Source organism: Somniosus microcephalus, unplaced genomic scaffold (genome assembly GCF_052327205.1).
Source record: "Somniosus microcephalus isolate GS21.2 unplaced genomic scaffold, FLI_Smic_1.0 unresolved_chr4, whole genome shotgun sequence".
In the NCBI taxonomy this organism is placed as follows: Eukaryota; Metazoa; Chordata; class Chondrichthyes; order Squaliformes; family Somniosidae; genus Somniosus; species Somniosus microcephalus.
Window position 1 is genome coordinate 44,618,532 of NW_028225182.1, and position 22,102 is coordinate 44,640,633.

Below are 22,102 nucleotides of genomic sequence, written 5' to 3' on the forward strand. Positions count from 1 at the left end.
AGAGACTTGAGCACAAAGTCTAGGCTGACACTCCCAGTGCAGCACTGAGGGAGTGCTGCACTGTCTGTCGGACGAGGCGTTAAACCGAGGCCCCGTCTGCCCTCTCGCGGGTGGACGTAAAAGATCCCACGGCCACTATTTCGAAGAAGAGCAGGGGGAGTTCTCCTCGGCGTGCTGGGGCCAATATTTATCCCTCAACCAACATCACTAAAACATTATCTGACCACCGTCACGTTGCTGATTGTGGGAGCTTGCTATGCGCAAATTGGCGGCCACGTTTCCCGACATTACAACAGTGACTACACTTCAAAAAGTACTTAATTGGCTGTAAAGCGCTTTGGGATGTCCGGTGGTCATGAAAGGCGCTATATAAATGTAAGCCTTTCTGTTTGATTTTTGTGTTGTTGTTGACCCGAATACACTGAACATTAACCCCGGCGGTAACCCAACCACTTTCGAACCGTACCCAGACATTTCGCAAAGTGTGCTACAACCGTGGCCGCATCCCAATTTCGCGGCGTGTACCCCACCTGCACCCGACGAGATTGAGGTGCTTAATGACAAAAGGTCGTCACCACATTGGAATGTCTGTCCGGTGCCGGCGAGCCTGTTGGGGACAAACAGTCATGCAGAGCTGTCACCAGGCAGTGGAGCACATCTCCTCCCCGACACACCAGGGTTAAAATAACACTTAATTGTGTTTACCTGAAACTGAAACCACAAACAGTTCTCCTTATGTAAAGGCTTACATCAAGTCTCCCCTGGCACATTCAGCGTTCCGCAAGCTAGCAGGTGAGAGCTTCCTCCCTGACCTCCTGCAGCAGTGAGGACTCTGCGAGATTCGGACAGCGATTACCTCCAGACAAGGTACTGAGGCGCATAGCCGCTAGTGCGAGGGGGGCGCGCAGTGCGATCCCGTTAGTGCGAGGGGAGCACAGTGCGATCCCGTTAGTGCGAGGGTGGCACAGTGCGATCCCGTTCGTGCGAGGTGGGCACCGTGCGATCAGGGGCACAGTGCCATCCCATTAGTGCGCGCGGTGGGGCACAGCGCGATCCCGTTAGTGCACGGGGGGCACAGTGCGATCCCGTTCATGCGAGGTGGGCACCGTGCGATCGGGGGCACAGTGCGATCCCATTAGTGCGCGGGGGGCACAGTGCGACTCTGTTAGGGCAAGGGTTCGCAGTGCGATCCCATTAGTGCTTTTTTATTTAAACATTGATTCTCGTGATGTGGGCATCACCGGCATTTATTGCCCATTCCTAGTTGCCCTTGAGAAGGTGGTGGTGAGCCGCCTTCTTGAACCGTGCAGTCCGTGTGGCGAAGGTGCTCCCACAGTGCTGTTAGGGAGGGAGTTCCAGGACTTTGGCACATAAATCAAAGCTGGCTACGGAAAGATGGAAGGGATTTTTTTTAATGTATATAAATTACCTGGATATTGGAATACAGAGTAGAATTTCTAAATTTACAGAAGACACCAAACTTGGTGGTGTGGCAAACAGTGAGGATGAAACCAATCGACTGCAGCAGGACATAGAAAGGCTAGCAGAATAGGCAGGCAAGTGGCAGATGGAATTTAATACAGAGAAGTGTGAGGTGATGCATTTTGGCAGAAGGAACAGGGAGAGGCAATATACACTTACTGGCACAGTTTTAAAGAGTGTGTAGGGACAGAGGGACCTGGGAGTTAATGTACATAGGTCCCTGAAGGTGGCAGGACATACTGAGAGAGTGGTTAGCAAAGCATATGGGATCTTGGGCTTCATAAATAGAGGTATTGAGTACAAAAGTAGAGACGTTATGCTGAACCTTTATAAAGCGCTGGTTAGGCCACAACTGGAGTATTGCGTCCAGTTCTGGTCACCACACTTTAGGAAGGATGTGAAGGTCCTTGAGAGGGTGCAGAGGAGATTTACCAGAATGGTTCCGGGGATGGGGGATCTTAGCTACAAGGACAGGTTGGAGAAGCTGGATTTGTTTTCATTAGAGCAAAGGAGGTTGAGGGGTGATTTGATCGAGGTGTACAAGATTATGACGGGTTTGGATAGGCTAGACGGGGAAAGGCTGTTCCCACGAGTTGATGGTACAAGGACTAGGGGACACAGATTTAAAGTTTTGAGCAAGAGATACAGGGGGGATGTGAGGAAAAACTTTTTTACGCAGCGAGTGGTGAGGACTTGGAACTCGCTGCCGATGGAAGTGGTGGAAGCGGAGACACTCGGGGAAAATTTCGGTTGGTTAGCGCCTCTGAGGGGGGGCGCTAACGGGGCGCTAGTAACTTAGCGCCCGAGTGCGACGATTTTAGCGTCGCTTGCGAAATTAACCAGTCGTTTTGCAGCAGCGCTAAACACTACCGCCACGATCTCCTGCGCCCGCAGATCATGACGTCAGTCGAGCGTGCAACGCCTCGGTAGTGCCCCGGACCGGATATTGAGTGGCGCCCCCTGCCTTAGCGCCTGCCGCTAGGAACGACAGGTAGAGGGGAACGTTTTCAAGTCGGGAAGGTGCTGGGGGAGCGCTATTTAAAGGCGGGCGCTTCCTGCCTTTTCTTGTCGGCAAAGTTTTTGGTTTTAACGCTGTCCTAAGGAGTTTTGGCCCTCGGCACCACTTTTGAGGTTCCTGACCGCTGGGCCTATCCATTAGTGCTTCCAACACAATTGCTTTAGAGGTCTCTCCAGGCCGAGATTCAAGGCTGCAATGAGCAGGGTGTGGCTGGCCAGCAAGGTGGCCCCTCCCCTTTAAGAACTGGACGGTGCCAGTCTGCCTGGATTCCATGGTAACGGACATCGCCTGAGCTTCGGTAGCGATCTGAGGTAGCGCCTCGCTGCCTGATGTCTGCGCCTTAAGAGAGGTGTGTAGCGCCTGATTTAGCGCTCAAATCACCTCCAGGGGCGATAGAGGTGAATTTTGCAGTGGGTGGTGATAATTAGCGCCGGGCCGATATTAGCGCTCCAAAATGGGCGATACCCAATTTTTCCCTCTCAATGTTTTCAAGGGGAGACTGGATAGACACTTGAGGGAGCTAAACTTGCAGGGCTACGGGGATAGAGTGGGGGAATGGGACTGACTGGATTGCTCTACAGAGAGCCGGAACAGAATCGATGGGCTGAATGGCCTCCTTCTGTGCTGTATGACTCCATGAATCTATGGCTGGTTGATATGCCGAGTTTTTTTCCTGATATATCATGGACGGGCAGGAAGAGCCAGGAGTGTGATGGAATACTCTCCACTTGCCTGGATGAGTGGAGCTCCAACAACATTCAAGAAGCTCGACACCATCCAGGACAAAGCAGCCCCACTTGATTGGCACCCCATCCACCACCTTAAACATTCACTCCCTCCACCACCGGCGCACCGTGGCTGCAGTGTGTACCGTCTACAAGATGCACTGCAGCAACTCGCCAAGGCTTCTTCGGCAGCACCTCCCAAACCCGCGACCTCTACCACCTAGAAGGACAAGGGCAGCAGGCGCACGGGAACACCACCGCCTCCAAGTTCCCCTCCACGTCACACACCATCCTGACTTGGAAATATACCAGCCGTTCCTTCGTCGTCGCTGGGTCAAAATCCTGGAACTCCCTCCCTAACAGCACTGCATCAAATCTAAGCCCACTGACCCTACAGGCACCTGAGCACTGGGTCTTAGACTCCGCCAGAAGACCCATTACGACATTAATCGAGGTGGGTTTTGCGTGTGTCACCCAGGGTTACGGGAAGTAAGGTAGTGACGATTGCTGGGATTGGCTCCTTGCCCTCGATGGTTTTGTCCCTTTCTGAGACCTTTTCAGTCTTTCAGATGAGATGTTGAACCGGGGCCCCGTTCAGATGGACGTTAATAATCCCGTTTGAGGACGTTCTCCCGGCGTCCTGGCCCAAGATTCCTCCCTCAACCAACACTGTCAGATTACCTGAGCGGCCATCTTGTTGATGCAGCTTGTACAAAATGGCTGCCGTGTTGGTCATTGAGTCATAGTCATAGAGTCATAGACTCATAACGGCAGAGAAGGAGGCCATTCGGCCCATCGTAGTCTGTGCCGGCTCTCTGTGGAGCAATCCAGTCAGTCCCATTCTCCCGCTCTATCCCCGTAGCCCTGCAAGTATATTTCCCTAAAGTACCTACCCAGTCTCCCCTTGAAAACATTGCATGTCTCCGCTTCCACCACTTCCGTCGGCAGCGAGTTCCAGGTTGCTGCTTAAAAAAGTTTTCCCTCACGTCCCCCCCTGTATCCCTACCTCAAAATCTTAAATCTGTGTCCCCTAGTCCTTGTACCATCAACTAGTGGGAACAGCCTTTCCCCGTCTAGCCTATCCAAACCCGTCACAATCTTGTACACCTCGATTGAATCACCCCTCAACCTCCTTTGCTCTAATGAAAACAAATCCAGCTTCTCCAACCTGTCCTTGTAGCTAAGATCTACATTTTGGAGTGATTAATTCAATATAAGACGGTCACCAAGAAATCCAATAGGGAGTTCAGGAGAAACCTGTTTAGCCTGAGAGCGGGGAGAATGTGGAACTCGCTACCACAGGGAGTGGTTGAGGCGAATAGTATCGATGCATTTAAGGGGAAGCTGGATAAGTACATGAGGGAGAAAGGAATAGAGGGATATGTTGAAAGGGTGAGATAAGGAAGGGAGGCTCGAGTGGAGCATAAATGCCGGCCTGGCCTGGTTGGGCCGAATGGCCTGTTTCCGTGCTGTACATCCTATGTAATCCTAGCTATGTAATTCTGTGAGGCCCTTGGAGACGACATACAAATGAAAGTTTCCTTTCATGGTGAACCCCTGTTACCCTGATCACCAGTTGCCGAACATTTACGAGCCTTTCTCCTGCCTAATTGTTGGCAGTGAGAAAGTTAATCAACCATGAATGGTAGATTTCAGTGAAAAACACCGATTGTTATGTGCAAAGCACAACATTGGGAGGTAGGAGTGGCGGAGGAAAGCCTGTTGATTGCGCAAGGTGTTGAGGTTCAGCTGTGCAATGTTTTTTGTGTTGGCCTTGTTCCTCGTTCTTGCTGAATTGTTTCTTCAGGCAATGTCACAGGTTCTGGGCAGGCTCTTCAATGGTGCAGGAAATAATTACCGGTGCACAATGGCCCTATAACAATAGACGATTTCATGGAAAGCTCCGGCACAGAAACAGGCCATTAGGTGGATCAATTCTGTGCTGGTGTCATTCTCCATATCAGTCTAATCCCACTCCCCTGCTCACTCCCCGTACCCTTTAATATCCCACCCAGTCTAATCCCAATCTCCTGCTCACTCCCCATACCCTGTAATATCCCACCCAGTCTAATCCCACTCCCCTGCTCACTCCCCATACCCTGTAATATCCCACCCAGTCTAATCCCAATCTCCTGCCCACTCCCCATATCCTATAATATCCCACCCAGTCTAATCCCACTCTCCTGCTCACTCCCCGTACCCTGTAATATCCCACCCAGTCTAATCCCACTCCCCTGCTCACTCCCCGTAACCTTTAATATCCCACCCAGTCTAATCCCAATCTCCTGCCCACTCCCCATATCCTATAATATCCCACCCAGTCTAATCCCAGTCTCACACTCACTCCCCATACCCTGTAATATCCCACCCAGTCTAATCCCACTCTCCTGCTCACTCCCCATATCCTATAATATCCCACCCAGTCTAATCCCACTCCCCTGCTCACTCCCCATACCCTTTAATATCCCACCCAGTCTAATCCCAATCTCCTGCCCACTCCCCATATCCTATAATATCCCACCCAGTCTAATCCCACTCTCCTGCTCACTCCCCATACCCTGTAATATCCCACCAAGTCTAATCCCACTCTCCTGCTCACTCCCCATACCCTTTAATATCCCACCCAGTCTAATCCCACTCCCCTGCTCACTCCCCGTACCCTTTAATATCCCACCAAGTCTAATCCCACTCTCCCGCTCACTCCCCATACCCTTTAATATCCCACCCAGTCTAATCTCACTCTCCTGCTCACTCCCCGTACCCTTTAATATCCCACCCAGTCTAATCCCACTCCCCTGCTCACTCCCCGTACCCTTTAATATCCCACCAAGTCTAATCCCAATCTCCTGCCCACTCCCCATATCCTATAATATCCCACCCAGTCTAATCCCACTCTCCTGCCCACTCCCCATACCCTGTAATATCCCACCCAGTCTAATCCCACTCTCCCACTCACTCCCCATACCCTGTAATATCCCACCCAGTCTAATCCCACTCTCACACTCACTCCCCATACACTGTAATATCCCACCCAGTCTAATCCCACTCCCCTGCTCACTCCCCATACCCTTTAATATCCCACCAAGTCTAATCCCACTATCCTGCTCACTCCGCATACCCTTTAATATCCCACCAAGTCTAATCCCACTCTTCCGCTTACTCCCTGTAAACGTTAATATCCCACCCAATCTAATCCCACTCTCCTGCTCACTCGCCATACACTTTAATAACCCACCCAGTCTAATCCCACACTCCCGCTCACTCCCCGTACCCTTTAATATCCCACCCATTCTAATCCCACTCTCCCGCACATTCCCCATACCCTTTAATATCCCACCTGGTCTAATCCCACTCTCCTGCTCACTTCCCATACTCTTTAATATCCCACCCAGTCTAATCCCACTCTCCCGCTCACTCCCCATACCCTTTAATATCCCACCCAGTCTAATCCCACTCTCCCGCACATTCCCCATACCCTTTAATATACCACCCAGTCTAATCCCACTCTCCCGCTCACTCCCCATACCCTTTAATATCCCACCCAGTCTAATCCCACTCTCCCGCTCACTCCCCATTCCCTTTAATATCCCACCCAGTCTAATCCCTCCCACCCGCTCACTCCCCATTCCCTTTAATATCCCACCCAGTCTAATCCCTCCCACCCGCTCACTCCCCATACCCTTTAATATCCCGCTCAGTCTAATCCCACTCTCCCACTCACTCCCCATACCCTTTAATATCCCACGCAGTCTAATCCCACTCTCCCACTCACTCCCCATACCCTTTAATATCCCACCCAGTCTAATCCCACTCTCCCACTCACTCCCCATACCCTTTATATCCCACGCAGTCTAATCCCACTCTCCCACTCACTCCCTGTACCCTTTAATATCCCTCCCAGTCTAATCCCACTCTCCCACTCACTCCCTGTACCCTTTAATATCCCACCCAGTCTAATCCCACTCTCCCGCTTGTGGTAAACTACTGTTATTGTTGTTCACCGTTGTTGTTGTTGTTGCACACTGTTGTACCTATGTGATATACCTATCAATTCCTCCAATAAAAGGCGAAGAGTTACGAAGGTGACTAAAGGTTTTTATTGACTAAATAACAGAGCCCACTCTCGTGGGTGATCCGATCCAAGCAGGAGGAATACCAGCCAGTCGCTCACCTTTATACCTGGCCTGGTGGGTGGAGCCAAGGCGGAGTCGGCAGTGGTCATCCCAGGTATAGCAGTGTGGCAAGAGGTGACCTCGTACCGTGATACAATAGTGGTCAGTGATACAGTTATAACGAACAGTGGTGAACAGTGCTAACTACTAACAGTGATACGATAGTGAACGTGGTTTACCACATTCACCCCTTGTTTAGAATTAAGTCCGGCGGGGTGAAGTGTACTACCAATTCTGGTAGGTCAGTCTGTCCGGAGGCTTCGTAAGCCTCTCCGATCGGCGCAGCGGTGGTGTTGCCTTATCCGGTGCTGGTGCCTTATCCGGTGTTGATGCTGGTGTTTGCGTGGTCGGCGAGGGCTCGTGGGGTTCCGGCATGCCGTCTACCTGGACTGAGGTTGCGGGGGGTGGTGGCGGTGTTTCCGGATCGGCTGAGGGTGCGAGGTCTCGTAGGGAGACAGTGTCCTCCCGCCCGTCTGGGTAAGCCACGTAGGTGTACTGGGGGTTGGCGTGCAGGAGGTTCACCCTCTCGACCAGGGGGTCCGTTTTATGGGTCCTCACGTGTTTCCGCAGCCAGACCGGCCCCGGGGCGGTCAGCCAGGTTGGTAGAGTGGTTCCCGTAGTCGACTTCCTGGGGAAAACGAACATTCGTTCATGGGGGGTGGTGTTAGTGGCCATGCAAAGTAATGACCGGATGGAGTGCAGCGCTGTCGGGAGGACTTCTTGCCAGCGGGAGGTTGGGAGGCCCTTAGACTTTAAGGCTAAGAGGACGGCCTTCCATACCGTCGCGTTCTGTCTTTCCACCTGACCGTTACCTCTGGGGTTGTAGCTGGTGGTCCTGCTTGCTGCAATACCTCTCTCTAGGAGGAATTGCCGGAGTTCCTCGCTCATGAAGGAGGAGCCCCGGTCGCTGTGTATATAGTTCGGGAACCCGAACAAGGCGAAGAGGGCATTCAGGCACTTAATGACCGTGCTACTGGTCATGTCGGGGCAGGGGAAGGCAAAGGGGAAATGGGAGTACTCATCAACGATGTTGAGGAAGTACACATTACGGTCAGAGGACGGGAGGGGCCCCTTAAAGTCGATGCTCAGGCGCTCGAAGGGGCGGGTGGCCTTGATCAGGCTTGCTCGGTCCGGCCTATAGAAGTGCGGTTTGCACTCCGCACAGGTCTGGCAGTTCCTGGTCATGGTCCTGACCTCCTCGATGGAGTAGGTCAGGTTGCGGGCCTTAATGAAATGGTAGAGTCTGGTGACTCCGGGGTGGCAGAGCTGGTCGTGGAGGGTCTGAAGCCTATCGATATGCGCGCTGGCGCATGTCATTCGTGAAAGGGCATCAGGGGATTCGTTCAGCTTGCCTGGCCGGGACAAGATCTCATAATCGTAGGTGGAGAGCTCGATTCTCCATCTCAAAATCTTGTCATTCTTGATTTTGCCCTTCAGCTTGTTATTAAACATGAAAGCCACCGAACGCTGGTCGGTGAGGAGGGTAAATCGTTTGCCTGCCAGGTAGTGCCTCCAGCGCCGTACTGCCTCCACGATCGCCTGGGCCTCTTTCTCGACCGACGAATGTCGGATCTCGGGGCCCTGTAGGGTCCTTGAGAAGAAGGCCACTGGCCTCCCCTCCTGGTTTAGGGTGGCGGCTAAGGCGAAGTTGGATGCGTCGCTCTCCACCTGAAAGGGGATGGACTCGTCCACTGCGTGCATCGTGGCCTTGGCTATGTCTCCCTTAATGAGGGAGAAGGCCGCGCACGCCTCCTCCGTGAGGGGGAAGGAAGTGGCTTTCAGGAGGGGTCTGGCTTTGTCCGCGTAATTGGGTACCCATTGGGCATAGTAGGCGAAAAGCCCCAGGGTTCTCCTAAGTGCTTTAGGGCAGTGGGGGAGGGGTAGCTCCATGAGGGGGCGCATTCTTTCTGGGTCGGGGCCGATGATTCCGTTCTCCACTACGCAGCCGAGGATGGCAAGGCGCGTGGTGTTAAACACGCATTTCTCCTTATTGTAGGTGAGGTTCAGCCGTTGGGCCGTACGGAGGAATTTCTCCAGATTCGCGTCATGTTCCTGCCGGTCGCGGCCGCAGATAGTGACGTTATCTAGGTAGGGGAATGTAGCCTGCAGTTCGTTCTGGTCAACCATCTGGTCCATCTCCCTTTGGAAGACCGAGACCCCATTAGTGACACCGAAGGGGACCCTAAGGAAGTGGTATAGGCGCCCATTCGCCTCGAAGGCGGTATACTGGCAGTCCTCAGGGTGGATAGGGAGTTGGTGGTAGGCCGACTTCAGGTCGATGGTCGAGAATACTTTATACTGTGCAATCTGATTGACCATGTCAGATATGCGGGGGAGGGGGTATGCGTCCAGCTGGGTATATCTGTTTATGGTCTGGCTGTAGTCGATGACCAGGCGGTTTTTATCGCCGGTCTTTACGACTACGACCTGGGCACGCCAGGGGCTGCTGCTCCCCTCGATAATGCCCTCCTTCAGGAGGCGCCGCACCTCAGAGCTAATGAAGGCTCTGTCCCCGGCGCTATACCGCCTGCTCTTGGTAGCGACGGGTTTGCAGTCAGGGGTAAGGTTAGCAAACAGAGAGGGTGGCGGGACCTTGAGGGTGGAGAGGCTGCAGGTGTTACGCGGTGGGCGGTTTAACGTTTGCTGGTTGTTGACTGTGAGTGGGGGGAGGGGTCCACCGTATGCTAGGGTTACGCTTTGGAGGTGGGATTGGAAGTCCAGCCCTAGTAGGACGGCGGCGCAGAGATGGGGGAGGACGAGGAGTTTAAAGTTTTTATACTCCGTGCCCTTAACCGACAGGGTCACGACACAGTAGCCGCTGATGTCCGTGGCGTGGGACCTCGATGCCATCGAGATTCGGCTGCGCGTTGGTAGGACAGAGAGGGAGTAGTGGCTCACCGTGTCTGGGTGGATGAAGCTCTCCGTGCTTCCGCTGTCGAACAGGCAGGTCGTGGCGTGGCCGTTCACTTTGATGTCCATCATTGACTTGGACAGATGGTGCGGGCGGGCTTGGTCCAGGGTGACGGAAGCTAGTGTGTAGCTGAGCGAGTCGTTGTCATCTGCGGGCGAGGCGGTCGGGCGTGGTGAGTAAAATGGCGTCTCCCACGAGGTAGGGCCCCATGAGGCACTATTGGGGTCGGTTGCCTTAATCAAAGATGGCCGCCCCCAAGACTCATGTGTGGGGATGCTGGCCTCAGTTGCCCTAAACAAAGATGGCCGCCCCATGACTCATGTGTGGGGATGCTGGCCTCAGTTGCCCTAAACGAAGATGGCCGCCCCATAGTTCGCATGCGGCACTGCTGGCCTCTGAGGATCCGCTCCTGCAGGCCTTGGAGAAGTGGCCTTTCTTCAGGCAGGTTTTGCATATGGAGTTCTTGGCTGGGCAGCGCGACCTCGGGTGCTTCTCCTGGCCACAAAAAAAACAGCCGGCGGCCCGATCGCGGATGCCCGATGTCGGGGCCGGTGCCGGGGGTGGCGGGGCCGGTCGGGTCCGGGACGCCGACGCAGAGGTAGGTCCCGGGGGCGGCACTGGGAAGGGTGCTGTGGTAGGGGTCGGGCCCGAGTCCCAGGGTCGCGAGCAGTACCTGGTGAATGCTTCCTGATCTTGGTGGGCCACTTCCAGGGAGATAGCGAGGGCTTCAGCTTTTTCCATGCTGAGGTCTTTAGCTTCCAGCAGTCTTTGCCGTGAGTACTCGGACCGTAGGCCTTTCAGGAATGCGTCGCGGATATTATCTTCAGTATTTTCGGCTGCCGACACCGATTTAAAGTCACAGTTCCTGGCGAGTGCATATAGCGCCTGTGAGAATTCGGCTACTGATTCTCCTGGCTGTTGCGGCCGTGATCTTAGGAGGTGCCTAGCGTACATGTAGTTTACCGGGGTCCGGTACTTCTGTTTCAGCAGGTTGATGGCGGTCTCGTAGGTAGTCATGTCCTCGATGAGAGTGTATACTCTCGGGCTCAGTTGTGCCTGCAGGACACTTAGTTTGGATGCCTGAGGGACGCTGGATTCTCTCAGGTATGATTCGAAGCAGACCAGCCAGTGTTTAAAGTCTGCGGCTGAGTTTGCTGCTCGTGGGTTCAGGTCCAGGTACGGCGGTCTGAGGGCTCGCAGCCAAGCTGGCTGGTGTGGCTGTGCTCCTGGGAGCTGCGCTGGTGGCTCCTCCGCCGGTTGTGACTCGTTGTCGGACATCATTAAATTTAGTCAATAAAATTGATATACCTATCAATTCCTCCAATAAAAGGCGAAGAGTTACGAAGGTGACTAAAGGTTTTTATTGACTAAATAACAGAGCCCACTCTCGTGGGTGATCCGATCCAAGCAGGAGGAATACCAGCCAGTCGCTCACCTTTATACCTGGCCTGGTGGGTGGAGCCAAGGCGGAGTCGGCAGTGGTCATCCCAGGTATAGCAGTGTGGCAAGAGGCGACCTCGTACCGTGATACAATAGTGGTCAGTGATACAGTTATAACGAACAGTGGTGAACAGTGCTAACTACTAACAGTGATACGATAGTGAACGTGGTTTACCACATTTTGCATGCCTCAGCATGTCTCTGCTGGCTCCGCCCCTGGCTCCACCCACAGGCCCAGGTATAAAGGTGATTGCCCTGCAGCCCCCTGCCTTCTTGGAACCCAGTCAACCACGAGAGGCATGCTCTGTTCTTTGCTAATAAAAGCCTTTAGTTACTCTCCTAACTCTCCGTCTTTTATGAGTGATTGATAGCGCATCAATTTTATTAGCAAAAACAAAATGTCGACAACAAACGCTGAGCAGCAGGAGCTGCTGCGAGCCCTCAGACCAACATGCCTGGACCTAGACCCCCAAGAATCGGGTTCGGCTACCAAATTCGCGCATTGGCTGCGTTGCTTCGAGGCCTACCTGCAAGCCTCAACCGTGACCCTGGACGAAAACAAGCTGGAAATCCTGGCCTCAAAGGTGCGTTGCGGAGCGGTTAGGGGAGAAGGCGTCCATATTCCTGTGGGCCGCGTCGAGCGAGAGCGCAAGGGACACTGCCTTTCTCAGGTCCATTTCTCCCTTTTCCAACAGTCTCTGCCGGGAGTAGTCGGACCTTAGGCCCGCAACGAAAGCATCTCGGATCAGTCCCTCCGTGTGTGCTGCGGCTGATACTTCTTTGCAATCGCAGCCTCGGCTGAGTATCCGTAGTGCCCGTAGGAAGGCCTCCACCGATTCCCCGGGCTGCTGTCTGCGGGATCTTAAGAGGTGCCGGGCATAGACCGTATTTACCGGGCGTGCGTATTGCCCTTTTAGCAGATCGATAGCCGCCGCGTAGGTCGTCGCGTCCTGGAATATGGACGCCTTCTCCCCTAACTGCTCCGCAACGTGGACGCCACAACCTTGGGTCATGGGACCGCCACCTTCAACTGCTGCTGCGATGTCCAAGGCACAGAAATGTTATTTTTGTGGCCAGGCAAAACACCCCAGAGCACGCTGCCCGGCGAGAAACGCTACCTGCTCCAGCTGCGGGAAGAAAGGACACTATGTCAGCGCCTGCAAAGGTAAAACCGCTAACGCCAGCAGCGCCGCGTGTGAACCGTGGGGGCAGCCATCTTGTCCGCCATCTTGGGCTACCCCAGCCGCGTGGGGATCGGGATCATGGGCGCCGCCATCTTGTCCGCCATCTTGGACGTCTCCAACTTCAACCACGGGGGACCCGGACTCAACCACCGCCTCATCTGACGACCACATCGACTCGCTCGACCATACGCTGGCCTCCGTGACGCTGGACCAATCTCTCCCTCATCAACTGTCCAGGTCCATGATGGACATTACGGTAAACGGCCGCGCCACTACCTGCCTTTTTGACAGCGGGAGCACGGAGAGCTTTATCCACCCTGACACGGTGCGCAGTTACTCTCTCCCGGTCCTGCCGACGCGCCATCGGATCTCTTTGGCTTCCAAAGCCCAGTCAGCGGACGTCGGTGGCTACTGTGTAGTGACCCTTTCAGTAAGGGGCACAGAATACAAAAATTTTAAACTCCTGGTCCTGCCCCATCTCTGCGCTGCCGTTCTACTGGGGTTGGATTTTCAGTGCCACCTTAAGAGTGTCACATTAGCATACGACGGACCCCTCCCCCCACTCACAGCCTGCAGCCAGCAGCTTTTAAATCGCCCGCCGCGCAACATTTGCAGCCTCTCCACCCTTAAAGTCCCCCCCCCATCCTTGTTCGCTAACCTCACCCGCGACTGTAAGCCCATCGCTACCAAAAGCAGGCGTTACAGTGCCGGGGATAGGAGCTTCATTAAATCCGAGGTAGCGAGACTCCTGAAGGAAGGGATTATTGAAAGTAGCACCAGCCCGTGGCGAGCACAAGTGGTGGTAGTGAAGACTGGCGAAAAACAGCGCCTAGTTATTGACTACAGCCAGACGATCAATCGCTACACCCAGCTAGATGCATACCCACTCCCCCGCATATCTGACATGGTCAATCAGATAGCACAATACCGGGTGTTCTCGACGATTGATCTGAAGTCGGCATACCACCAGCTCCCCATCAGGGCTGAGGACCGCCAGTACACAGCTTTTGAAGCTGACGGTCGTCTCTACCACTTCCTCAGAGTTCCCTTCGGCGTCACCAACGGGGTTTCAGTCTCCCAACGGGAGATGGACCGGATGGTTGACCAGAACGCACTCCAGGCCACTTTCCCCTATCTAGACAACGTCACCATCTGCGGCCGCGACCAGCAGGACCATGATGTTAATCTAGAGAAATTCCTCCGTACGGCCCAGCGGCTGAACCTAACATACAACAAGGACAAATGTATGTTTTGTACCAAGCGCCTTGCCATTCTCGGCTGTGTAGTGGAGAACGGAGTCATCGGCCCCGACCCCGACAGGATGCGCCCCCTTATGGAGCTCCCCCTCCCCCACTGCCAAAAAGCACTGAAGAGATGCCTAGGGTTTTTCTCGTACTATGCTCAGTGGGTGCCCAACTATGCGGACAAAGCCAGACCCCTCATCAAGTCCACCTCCTTCCCCCTGGCAGCAGAGGCCTGTGCAGCCTTCACTCTCATAAAAAGAGATATTGCGAGGGCCACGATGCACGCAGTGGACGAGTCCATCACTTTCCAAGTGGAGAGCGACGCACCCGACTTTGCCCTAGCTGCAACCCTTAACCAGACGGGGAGACCCATGGCCTTTTTCTCAAGGACCCTCCAGGGCCCCGAGATTCGACACTCCTCTGTCGAAAAGGAGGCCCAGGCCATTGTGGAAGCTGTGCGACATTGGAGGCATTACCTGGCCGGAAAACGATTTACCCTGCTCACTGACCAGCGTTCAGTAGCTTTTATGTTTAATAATAAGCAGAGGGGCAAAATCAAGAACGACAAGATCTTGAGGTGGAGAATCGAACTCTCCACCTACAATTACGATATCTTGTACCGGCCCGGGAAACTCAATGAGCCCCCAGATGCCCTATCACGTGGTACATGCGCCAACGCGCAGGTCGATAGACTGAAGACCCTCCACAATGACCTCTGCCACCCGGGGGTCACCAGGTTTTTTCACTTCATCAAATCCCGTAACCTGCCCTACTCCATCGAGGAGGTCAGGACCATGACCAGGAACTGCCAAATCTGTGCCGAGTGCAAACCGCATTTTTATAGGCCAGACAGAGCAAGCCTGATCAAAGCCACGCGCCCCTTTGAACGGCTGAGCGTCGATTTTAAAGGGCCCCTCCCCTCCTCCGACCGCAATGTGTACTCCCTCAACATAATTGACGAGTACTCCCGTTTCCCGTTTGCCATCCCTTGCTCAGACATGACCAGTACCACGGTCATTAAATGTCTGAATGACCTCTTCGCCTTGTTCGGTTTCCCTAGCTATATTCATAGCGACAGGGGCTCATCCTTTATGAGCGACGAACTTCGGCAATACCTGCTCTCGAGAGGTATTGCTACAAGCAGGACCACCAGCTACAACCCCCGGGGGAATGGCCAGGTGGAAAGGGAGAATGCGACGGTCTGGAAGGCAGTCCTTTTAAACTTGAAATCTAAGGGCCTTCCGACCTCTCGCTGGCAGGAAGTCCTCCCTGCGGCGCTCCATTCCATTCGGTCACTGCTCTGTACAGCCACCAATGCTACCCCTCACGAGAGAATGTTCTCCTTCCCCAGGAAGTCCACATTGGGGATCTCGTTACCGACATGGCTGACTTCTCCAGGACCCGTCCTACTGCGGAAGCACGTGAGGTCCCATAAGACGGACCCCCTGGTCGAGAGGGTGAGCCGCCTCCATGCCAACCCTCAGTATGCTTACGTGGTGTACCCGGACGGGCGGGAGGACACAGTCTCCATACGAGACCTCGCACCTTTGGGTGCTCCCGAAACACCTCCCTCGCCACCCACCACTACCCACGCCTACCCCCAGTACGCTTACGTAGCGTACCCGGACGGGCGGGAGGACACAGCCCCCACACGAGATCTCGCACCTTCGGGTGCCCCTGAAACACTACCATTGCCATCCACCACTACCCACAACCCAACCCCGCTAGACGGCATGCCGCAGCCCCAGGACCCGTCATTGACCACCCAACCACTCAATGAGACGCCAGATTCAACGTTGGATGCTGCACCATCACCGCCGCCACCACGGCGATCAGGACGGCATACAAGGCCACCTGATAGACTTACTTACACGAACCTTTAGTACACTTCACCCCGCCGCACTCAATTTTAAACAAGGGGTGAATGTGGTAAACCACTGTTATTGTTATTCACTGTTGTTGTTGTTGTTGCACACTGTTGTACCTATGCATGCCTCAGCATGTCTCTGCTGGCTCCGCCCCTGGCTCCACCCACAGGCCCAGGTATAAAGGTGATTGCCCTTTAGCCCCCTGCCTTCTTGGAACCCAGTCAACCACGAGAGGCATGCTCTGTTCTTTGCTAATAAAAGCCTTTAGTTACTCTCCTAACTCTCCGTCTTTTATGAGTGATTGATAGCGCATCACCGCTCACTCCCCATACCCTTTAATATCCCACCCAGTCTAATCCCGCTTTCCCCTCACTCCTTGTATCCTTTAATATCCCACCCAGTCTAATCCCACCCACCCGTTCACTCCCCATACCCTTTAATATCCCACCCAGTCTAATCCCACTTTCCCCTCACTCCCCATACCCTTTAATATCCCACCTAGTCTAATCCCACTCTCCCACTCACTCCCTGTATCCTTTAATATCCCACCCAATCTAATCCCATTCTCCTGCTCACTCCCCATACCTTTTAATATCCCACCTAGTCTAATCCCACTCTCCCACTCACTCCCTGTATCCTTTAATATCCCACCCAATCTAATCCCATTCTCCTGCTCACTCCCCACACCCTTTAATATCCCACCCAGTCTAATCCCACTCTCCTGCTCACTCCCCGTACCCTTTAATATCCCACCCAATCTAATCCCATTCTCCTGCTCACTCCCCATACCCTTTAATATCCCAACCAGTCTAATCCCACTCTCCTGCTCACTCCCCGTACCCTTTAATATCCCACCCAGTCTAATCTCTCTCTTCCCCTCACTCCCATACCCTTTAATATCCCACCCAGTCTAATCCCACTCTCCTCCTCACCCCTGAACCCTTTAATATCCCACCCAGTCTAATCTCACTCTCCTGCTCACTCCCTGTACCCTTTAATATCCCACCCAGTCTAATCTCTCTCTTCCCCTCGCTCCCTGTACCCTTTAATATCCCACCCAGTCTAATCTCACTCTCCTGCTCACTCCCCATACCCTTTAATATCCCACCGAGTCTAATCCCACTCTCCCGCTCACTCCCCATACCCTTTAATATCCCACCCAGTCTAATCCCACTCTTCTGCTCACTCCCCATACCCTTTAATATCCCACCCAGTCTAATCTCACTCTCCTGCTCACTCCCTGTACCCTTTAATATCCCACCCAGTCTAATCCCACTCTCTCTATATCAATTTAAAATCAGATACGGCTTTCAGCAGCAGATGACCTGAAGCAGTGGGCGGAGATGGGTGATGTTACGGAGGTAGAAATAGACTGTCTTAGTTATGCCGCCGATATTTGGTCGAAAACTCAATTCAGGGTCAATATGTGGCAAAGGTTGTGAACAGTCTGGTTCAGTCTCAGACAGGTGTTAGGGAGAGGGCTGGAGTTGGGGGCTAGGCAACGGACTTTGTGGCGGGGACTGTCTGTTGAAGGAAATTTCTGCTCATCCAGAACCGGATGTCGGACAAGCAGTCTGACAATTTAGAGACTGTGGAGGGGTCGAGTGAAGTGGTGGTGAGGTAGAGCTGGGCGTCATCAGCGTGCATGTGGAAGCTGAGGCTGTGTTTTCAGATGATGTCACCGAGGGGCAAATCGTAGATGAGAAATAGGAGTAGGCCGAGGCTAGATCCTTGGGGGACACCAGAGGTAACGATGCAGGAGTGGGAAGAGAAGCCATTGCAGTTGATTCACTGGCTACGATTAGATAGATAAGAATGGAACCAGGCGAGTGCAGTCCCACCCAGCTGGACGACGGTGGAGAGGCGTTGGAGAAGGTTGCAGACAGGGCGCGAAGAATAACCTTTATGTTGATTATTATTTTGTGTTTTACTTACTTAACGTGAAACTTGTTGCTGGGGTTGATAAGAATTGACCGGTTCTTATAATACAGTATAACATCAGCGAGCATGAACGTTAGTTTAGAGTATAATACCAGTGCTAATTCATTGAACATAAATGGCCTCCCACAATTGCGCTGTGTACTGACAGTTACTGCGAAATCTCAAGGGTTGGAGAGAATTTTTAATTATGTCTAAAATTAATTTTAAAAACAGTGCATTTCTTACTCAGCTTGATAGAAAGAAAGACTTGCATTTCTATAGCGCCTTTCACAACCACCGGACGTCTCAAAGCGCTTCACAGCCAATGAAGTACTCTTTGAAGTGTAGTCACTGTGGTAATGTGGGAAACGCAGCAGCCAACTTGTGCACAGCAAGGTCCCGTAAACAGCAATGTGATAATAACCAGGTAATCTGTTTTTGTTATGTTGGTTGAGGGATAAATATTGGTCCCAGGACACAAGGGAGAACTCCCCCCTGCTCTTCTTCGAAATAATGCCATGGGATCTTTTACGTCCACCCGAGAGAACAGACGGGGACTCGGTTTAACGTCTCATCCGAAAGATGGCACCTCCGACAGTGCGGCGCTCCCTCAGTACTGCCCCTCCGACAGTGCAGTGCTCCCTCAGTAGTGCCCCTCTGACAGTGCGGCACTCCCTCAGTACTGCCCCCCCGACAGTGCGGCGTTCCCTCAGTACTGCCCCTCCGACAGTGCGGCGCTCCCTCGGTACTGCCCCTTCGACAGTGCGGCGCTCCCTCGGTACTGACCCTCCGACAGTGCGGCGCTCCCTCAGCACTGCCCCTCCGACAGGGCGGCGCTCCCTCAGTACTGCCCCTCCAACAGTGTGGCATTCCCTCACTACTGCCCCTCCGACAGTGCGGCGCTCCCTCAGTACTGCCCCTCCAACAGTGCGGCGCTCCCTCAGTACTGCCCCTCCGACAATGCGGCGCTCCCGCAGTACTGCCCCTCCGACAGTGCAGCACTCCCTCAGTACTGCCCCTCCGACAGTGCGGCGCTCCCTCAGTGCTGCCCCTCCGACAGTGTGGCGCTCCCTCAGTGCTGCCCCTCCGACAGTGCGGCCCTCCCTCAGTACTGCCCCTCCGACAGTGCGGCCCTCCCTCAGTGCTGCCCCTCCGACAATGCGGCCCTCCCTCAGTACTGCCCCTCCGACAGTGCGGCGCTCCCTCAGTACTGCCCCTCTGACAGTGCAGCGCTCCCTCAGTCCTGCTTCTCCGACAGTGTGGCGCTCCCTCAGTACTGCCCCTCCGACAGTGCGGCACTCCCTCAGTACTGCCCCACCGACATTGCGGCGCTCTCTCAGTACTGCCCCTCCGACAGTGCGGCGCTCCCTCAGTCCTGCTTCTCCGACAGTGCGGCGCTCCCTCAGTGCTGCCCCTCCGACAGTGCGGCGCTCCCTCAGTCCTGCTTCTCCGACAGTGCGGCGCTCCCTCAGTACTGCCCCTCCGACAGTGCGGTGCTCCCTCAGTACTGCCCCTCCGACAGTGCGGCATTCCCTCAGTACCGCCCCTCCGACAGTGCGGCGCTCCCTCAGTACTGTCCCTCCGACAGTGCGGTGCTCCCTCAGTACTGCCCCTCTGACAGTGCGGTGCTTCCTCAGTACTACCCCTCCGACAGTGCGGTGCTCCCTCAGTACTGCCCCTCTGACAGTGCGGTGCTCCCTCAGTACTGCACTGGAGTGTCAGCCTAGCTTTACGGGCTACAAGTTCCTGAAGTGGGACTTGAACCCGCAAACCTGATTTTAGAGGCGAGTGTGCTCCCCACTGAGCCACAGCTGACACTGACCAAAGAGACGATGGGGGAAGTCAAAAAGGGGGTGGTAATGGGACAAGTAAAGAGACATAAGATGGGTCTAGAGAGCAGCAGCAGAACCATTACCAGCGTCTGGTGTCCGAGAAATTGGGAGCGGTGATTGGGATCTGAAGTTATTAAAATCAAAAGCCAAATACTGCGGATGCTGGAAATCTGAAATAAAAACAGAAAATGTTGGAAGCACTCGGCAGGTCAGGCAGCATCTGTGGAGAGAGAAACACGGTCAACCTTTCAGGTCTCTGACCGTTCGTCAGATAGCTGCTAAAACTCACTTTCACAGCCACATCTTCCAAAATTCGATAGACTCTAGAACAGTTCCCATGGACTGGAGGGTAGCTAATGTTACGCCACTGTACAAAAAAGGTGGTAGAGAGAAAACGGGGAATTACAGACCGGTAAGCCTGACATCGGTAGTGGGGAAAATGCTCGAGTCCATTATAAAAGATGTAATAGCAGAGCACTTGGAAAACAGTGACAGGATCGGACAAAGCCAACATGGATTTACAAAAGGTAAATCGTGCTTGACTAATCTACTGGAATTTTTTGAGGACGTAACTGGTAGAATAGATAAGGGAGAACCAGTGGATGTGGTGTATTTGGACTTTCAGAAGGCTTTCGATAAGGTCCCGCATAAGAGATTAGCGTGCAAAGTTAAATCACATGGGATTGGGGGCAAGGTACTAACTTGGATAGAGAGCTGGTTGGCAGACAGGAAGCAAAGAGTTGGAATAAACGGGTCTTTTTCAGAGTGGAAGGCAGTGACTAGTGGGGTACCGCAGGGATTGGTGCTAGTACCCCAGCTATTCACAATATATATTAATGATCTAGACGAGGGAACTAGATGTAATGGCCCAGAAATTCGGGACTCCACGGGTGAGTACGCACGGGGTACTCACCCGTAGGTCCAATGGAAGTGCCGGTTTCCTGCATGCACTGCGCATGCGCGGGAAAATGGCACTTCCGTTCCCCTGAACGAAGGGGTTCAGAGGTCGAACGCGTGCGCGGGGGAGGCTGCGCGTGCGCATCGAAGTTTGGGTTTTTTACAGGTTTTCCCTGGAGGGTAAGCCTGCAGAAGTTAGAAATGTAAAAAGCATTAGATTCAGATTAGATTTATTTGCCATATGTAACAAGTACAATGGAATGCTTGTTCCCCGTGGGGACGCGTCAGCTATACATACAGCGCCGCGTTCAGAGTCAATACAATGGCTTCTCGTGGCAGTGGGAGCACGATGTCCCTCAGCCGCTCCGTCCTCCTCTTCACTGCGGCCTCCTCCTCACTGTTGCCGGCTCCACGTGTGGTGGCCTGCTTCGCCCGCTCTGGCCACCATGCCCGGCTCCCCTCCTCCCATCCGGACTGCGAGTTACCCGAAATGGAGCTGCCCACCGACGTGCTGCAGCGTGTCGTGAGTCTGCTGCTGCTGCTCGTTGCGCTGCGCTCCTCTGCCCGACTCGCCGAACACATCGTCGGGATGTGAATGCTCCAATGCGGCCTCCTCTTCACCGTCGCCGGCTCCACGGCCCGGGGCCTGCTTCTCCCTCTCACGGGTCGGCCTCTGGCCGCCATGCTCGGCTCCCCTCCTCCCAGTCGGAATTCCTTACCGCCGAGGAGCTGCCGGCCGATGTGCTCCAGCGGGTCGGCTTGGCTGCTGCTGCTGCTCACCGCGCTGCGCTGCCTCTGCCCGACTCGCCGAGCACCTCGCTCCGGTTGCGGGAGTGAGCGGCGAGAGCTGGCCGCCCGAAACAGGGAGAGCGATCTCAGCACCGGGCCGTCACAGCCGCCATCTTGACAAGGTAAGTGGTGAATTAATTAAAATTAAAATATTTTTTCCACAGGTTTATTATTTTTAAATACTTTAAAGCAAGGTAAGTTTATTTTTAGCCCCGTTAGAAAATAAAATTATTTTTTTCAAAAATTTAAATTATTGTTTAAAATAGTTATTTCATGTAATTTATAGTTTATTTAAAAAATGTGATTTTTTAAAAAAATTATTTGAAGATTTAGTGATGTTTTGTAAGAAGGGGCCCATAGTATTTCTAAGTTTGACAGCCCTTCCTGTCAGACTTATGAATGGAGCATTCCCTGCTCCGATTGGCTCTCCATGGCCCACGTGATCCCAGGGGACGCATCGAACTAACTGCGCCCCTGGGATACGCAAGCACTGCACGCCGGCAGTTGGAGGAGGCCCAGGATCGCAATTCCACGCGGGCCCACAGCTCAACGGCCGGCGCGCTAGGTAAGTGCAGATCGGGGGCTTGCACCCGCGGGAAGCCCACGACCCGAATTTCTGG

At 53.8% G+C, this 22,102-nt stretch overlaps 1 protein-coding gene across 1 annotated transcript in view; it reads left to right on the forward strand.

The window, feature by feature from the left end:
* Positions 1-759: 759 nt before the first annotated feature.
* LOC147090660 (cornifelin homolog) overlaps positions 760-22,102 on the forward strand; it is a 50,772-nt gene continuing 29,429 nt past the window's right edge. Inside the window, exon 1 of the mRNA XM_085977434.1 lies at positions 760-867. The gene's annotated coding sequence lies outside the window, so the exon portion shown is untranslated. The remainder of the gene's footprint in view (positions 868-22,102) is intronic.